At 43.6% G+C, this 5,847-nt stretch overlaps 1 long non-coding RNA gene across 2 annotated transcripts; it reads right to left on the bottom strand.

Moving 5' to 3' along the window:
- Positions 1–1,738: 1,738 nt before the first annotated feature.
- LOC134464559 (uncharacterized) lies at positions 1,739–4,737 on the bottom strand. 2 transcript variants are annotated; one of them, XR_010037940.1, is made up of 5 exons: positions 4,716–4,737; positions 3,563–3,683; positions 3,247–3,341; positions 2,788–2,956; positions 1,739–2,565 (listed from the first exon to the last, which is right to left on the bottom strand). It is a non-coding gene; the product is annotated as an uncharacterized LOC134464559 (long non-coding RNA). The 2 variants fall into 2 exon arrangements; XR_010037939.1 differs by lacking the exon at positions 4,716–4,737 and adding an exon at positions 4,372–4,492.
- Between the last annotated feature and the right edge of the window lie 1,110 nt (positions 4,738–5,847).

The raw sequence follows: 5,847 nt of genomic DNA, 5'->3' as shown, positions 1-5,847 counted from the left end.
CTCTCTCTCTCTCTCTCTCTCTCACTCACTCACTCACTCACTCACTCACTCACTCACTCACTCACACACACACACACACACACACACACACACACACACACACACACACACACATGCAAGCACACATGTGCACACACACATTCTCTCTCTCTCTCTCTCTCTCTCTCTCTCTCTCTCTCTCTCTCTCTCTCTCTCCTCTCAACCCCTCACGTTCCTGTTTTTTTTCCCTCCTTTCCCCACAATGCACTGCTTTGCCGCTGAAGGGAAGTTGCTCCAGAGTGCCTGGGGTCGACCCGGCAGAAAGGCGCTATTAAAATGTAGCCTCCAACACCGCCTCGGGGGCTACAGTCACTGGCCCTCTGTTCCCTTGCCTGCGCAGAGAGACGTGCCGCGCTCCTGCTGACCCTGCTGTATTACAACCAGGCCCGCCGACAGGGGGGAACAAAGGAGTCACTTGTCCAGGGCCCAGTGAGAGAGTAAGGGGCCCCATAATTGGGTCCACATTACATTGTAGGCCTATGTATTAGGTGGGGGGGCCGTTTCAGAGAGAAGGGTCCAGCTGCAGTAAAACAGTTCCAGCCTCAATGCAAGCACGCCCATGGGCGTTCCCGGCATTTGCCGTATTGGCCAATCGTGAAGGGATACTGCATGATGTCATTTTCAAGGCCATTTCCGGATGAAGGCTCCATGTTTTCAAAGATATCCCGTGCAAATTGTTATCTTCCAGAGAAACGTTTCACTGAACATTCCACTGACATAATATTCTCAACAATTTATGTAAGAAAGTGAGATAAATCACACGTTTTCTTATCCCAATATGTATTTTGCTTTGTCTTCCCGTACCTCGGACATTGTAGCCTACTGTTTAGGACTCGTGTCGCTATGCACACATTTGTCATAACGTATCAGGTCGCCAAAATGCTTTGATTTCAACACGACAACGTTGACACATTGACAGTAAATACTGTATATATTGCCTAAATATATACTGTCAATGCGTTGGCATTACCTTACCTAGCTGTGTGTATCGAGGTCACTGTTAACACTGGGTAGGCTATATGATTAAACCACAGATTTATCCTTTCCAGGATATTAACACACCCCGACAAATAATAATTAAAAAACCCTTTTAGGCGAGGTTGTTCACTTGGTAAGACATGATATAGGCTACTTAGAAAAGTTGTACGATGTACATCAGCAACACATTCCCGACTTTTTGAAGTAATGAGTGTCACCTCACCACAGTTATGTGGCCAGCTTGAAAAGAGCAGATATTAATGAAAAAATATATGAAATAGTATTTGAAATAGCAATAGGCTATTTGTTTGTTTTATTGGAGAAAAACGATTTCTTCATTACCATAGGCCTACCATACTCCATGTCTGTCTATGATTTAGGAGTGACCACACCATTGAAGCTTACCTCTTTATCCAGGAGAGGTTCCAGATTGGCCTGTCTTAATTCAAAGGCCATCAGAAAACAGAGAAAAATTTTCCTACCATCATAACCAGTGTTTGTGCATACATAATCAGGGCCGCTGACAGCTTTGGCTTTGCCCAGGACAAAGTCATCTGAAAGGGCCCCCCACTCAATACATAGACTACATACAATGTAATGAGGACCCATTCCTGGACCCCTCGTCTCACTGGGCCCAGGTCAACGGACCCCTTTGTCCCCCCTGTCAGCTTCCCTGTATGTAGGCCACATAGATTGCTGAAAGAAGTGAACGAGACAGGAATGAAATGTGAATTTATTTCTGTTTACTTTTACACTATGAAGTGTGAACGGTCAACAAGAGGGTTAACACAAAGTTTGAAATTGTGTTTGACCAGTCTCCAATGTGCATTTAACTAATAACTAAAAATAAGGCATTGGCATTAAATACAGACTGATACATACTATAAATACAGACACCCAAACAGTGTGCAATAATAAGATTAACATACTGATGGACAATAAATACACAAACACAGTGGACACACACACACGGCAGGAGGAGTTCATACAGGTGGTGTGAAGATGCTGTATACAAGGTGCAATGAGTAAAGTGTAAGTGGCATGGTGAAAGAAGTGTTCATGGAATATTCTCCCGTGTCCTTGGTTATTCATGTGGTTTTCTTCAGTGCGTTGAGGAGTCTGATGGCTTGTGGAAAGAAGTCGTTTCCCAGTGTGCTTTTGCAGCACCGCATGCTGGGCTAGCGCTTCCCTGATGGTAGTAGGGAGAACAGGTAGGGGTGATCTTATGAGCTTTTCTGCTGTCCTCACCACTCTCTGTACTGCCTTCTAGTCTTCAGCTTGACGGCTGCCATGCCAGACAGAGAGGCTGCTGGTCAGGATGCTCTCAATGACACCCCTGTAGAAGGTGGGGAGTGCCGTTGTGGGGAGGTCGGCTCTTCTCTCATCCTTCGCAGGAAGTGGAGTAGTGTCTGTGCCTTTTTGAGATGGTGGAGCCATGTGGTGCAGTTGGCAGAGGAGGAGCGGCACAGTGGTTGGTGCTGGGTTGATCAGGTTCAGATCCGAAGTTGCTGGTGTCATCAGCCCTCCCTCTGAAAACTGGCTCTGTGCCTGTCAAAAAAAGGCATTTTATTGTTATGAATGACAATTAAGACAAAAACAACCACCCCCTATCTACCTACAGAAGGACATGACATGAGCACGTGCATATGCTTGTGCACATGCCCCCCCACACACTGCTACTGTCTTAAAGTTTGGTGCACGTGCATGCATGCACGCCTATTCTCCCCCCTTTGCCTCAAGTCAAGTGTGCATTTTAGAGGTTGTCCTCACCTGCACATGTGTGAAGAGCAGGAAGATTGGAGGTTGAGGATGAAGAGGCAGGGCAGGAGGTTCTCCTTGTGAGCGGCCCTGGTCCTGATGCTGATTGCCCATCACCATGCTGTGGCTCATCAAACCCATTACCGGCATATCAATGCTGAACAGGAACGACTGCTTCCATCTGCACGCATGCACACAAACACACACACACACACACACACACACACACACACACGAGAGGGATACATAGAATACACTACATAAAAATCACACCCATCATTTTAATGCAGAACACCAGGCTGAAGAGATACACAGCTTCTGGCCTGTGCAAGGATCACTACAGTGCCAGTGTTTTGTATTATCCTCTATCCACATTTTTTTTCAATAAATAAACACAGCACAGAAAGGAATTACTGTATGAAATACTTATTGGTCTAGTGCAGAACAAAACAGATTCAGTGTTTTACTCACCACTGTGTGCAAGTTTCTGTGTTCAGCTCAGGTGGAAGCCTCCATCACAACATGTTGGTACTGACATTAACCATCCTTCAGAAAACTGCCTCTGCCTGTCAGAAATAGCAAAATAATGTTAACACAACAAGGTAGTATCTTAAAAATATCCTTAACCAAAGACAGACAGACACACACTGCCACTGTCTTGGTTCTAGGACACACACACGCCCTTTAAGGGTCACATCACATGTAATGGCCGGGTTCTCACTCACTCACTCCTTTTCTCCTACTTTTGCCTCAGACAATGCAGTGAGTTTTTAAAAATTGGCCTTACCTGCACATGTGTGAAGGACAGGAAGGGAGGTTGAGGATGGAGCTGCCAGTCAGGAGGTCCAGAGCTGTCCTGGTCCATCACCATCATGTGGATCATCAACCCCAACCCCAACTTCTTATATCTGCGTGAACGAATTCACAAACAGTCACACTCACACACAAACGCACACAAATACACACACAATAGGCGAGATACAGGTTATATGGCACATTAGGAGGCATGGGTATTGTTGCACTCTAGATGTTTAGAAATAAGTAGGTGCGTGGACCCAAAAAGTAGAGTTCAATGTGGGAGCACACTAAATAAGACACTAAGGTCAAGTCACTGCTCTCTGATGGCAGCAACCATGCTCTACTCTGCTCTGAAAATAAAAAAAAATCTGCTTGTGCTTGACATTAGTAGTCTCTTATTTAGTGTGTGAACCTGCTCCCACATTGAACTATATGGCACATTTAAAATCAGACCCAATGACAAGTCAAGTCAATGCAACGGACATGAACCGACCATTACATTAAAATAACAGACTAAACAGTCTTTGGATGATTGAAGAGGCAGGAGAGATGACGAGGGGCCTCGATCCAGTAGCATTTATTTACTTCCCAATCTGCTCGTTAGCACCTGTTAACTTCATAACGATCGCGGACATTAATGGCGCTAATGTACATACTTTGAGCGAAAATTACAACGAAAATATCAACACAAACGTAACAGAATATCTTCCCATCAAAGATCAATAAAATAACAGAGAAATTAAAGTACAGAAACATCATTAAATAGTTTGTGACACGAAGGAAAAAAACACAGCTTACCCCTTGCCAATCTTCCCGAAGTGAGGAAGAGTTCCGGGTGCCACACCAATTAACGCCCCATCAGAAACAATAGGTAACGATAAACCCATCCCAAGTGGTATCTACATTATAGCCCATATATTTTGAGAAGTTCACTGAGAGAAAATATAAAGGTTTATTTTTAGCACTACTACATCAAGTCGGTTTTATTTACAATTTCTTTACATGCACTGGTCAAGAATTGAAATTACGTTTAACACCAGGTTGAACAAATATGACACCTCCGACTTTCTGTTCGCACTCCGACTAAGTCAACTCGTAAAGTAACCGTTATGTATATTCATACATTTCATTCGAAATCTTACCGACAGTTGAGTGATCGCTGCAGCGAAATCCATCCAGCGAAATCCATCCAGTCGTTTTAATAAGTCCCGCGCGGCGCTTGTGTTTATCATTCGGCAGCATGTCACTTCAGAAACTTGAACAGCCAAAGGGGCGTTACTGTGAGGGCGGTCTAGTAAGGAGGAATGGGCGTAGCGGTATTAGCTGGACAAGACGCAGCTGGACCATATTGGTTTCAGATGACTTTGTCCCGGCTAAAGCTGTGGGCGACCCTGATTATGATAACGAACACATTTTTTTAAACAGGGTTAATTCAACACTCAGAGAGTCAAATGTAATACTTTAATAGTGTTGCTGTTACTCTGCAAGTGTTGGATTATAAAATGTACGCCTACACAAAGTTTGGCCTGGTTGCTGCTAATCCTTCTGTATTATAAACAGACGCGGCCCCCTGGTGGCTTGGGGGTATGTAGTGCCTCCTGCCTGCACTAGTGCAAGTGCATTAGTGTGCATGTGTGTGTCCTCTAAAGTCAATGGCTGGCACTTGAGAGATTGCACACACACACACACACATACACACACACGTGCGCACGTGCATACACACAGACACAGACACAGACACAGACACAGACACACACAGACACACAGACACACAGACACACACACACACACACACACACACAAAGAGGTCACACAGTTTGTGACCGCTAACATGATGCTTTTTCACGAAGGACCTTTATTTTTGTGAAAAAAGAGCTTGATAGCTTGATGATAATACTGATTAATGAGTTTAATGAATATTCATTTTTTAATAAAAGATTTTCATCCCCTTAGGGCATTTCCCATGCAAACTAGTGCCATTAAAAACCCTGCTGGATTTCTCAGTTCTGATGGATGACCTTACTGAAGGAATTTCATTGTATTAAAAAAGGAAAGAAAAAAATTATGAAATTATATGAATATGTTTGCTCATTTATTATGAATCATTTAGGAAGTCTCTCTACGGAGCAAGTTATTAAAACAGAGGCAGACATTTTGCATTATCCACACATCAAAATGTGCATAAATAATAACATGCATTATATTAGAATGAGCTGTACAGTATGTATTGTTATGCTAATTGTAACACCTAACGATTTATTACTGGAATGTATT

Source organism: Engraulis encrasicolus, chromosome 15, assembly GCF_034702125.1.
Source record: "Engraulis encrasicolus isolate BLACKSEA-1 chromosome 15, IST_EnEncr_1.0, whole genome shotgun sequence".
Lineage (NCBI taxonomy): Eukaryota > Metazoa > Chordata > Actinopteri > Clupeiformes > Engraulidae > Engraulis > Engraulis encrasicolus.
Note: the sequence above shows the minus strand (reverse complement) of the source record. Positions and strands in the feature narration are given on the sequence as shown.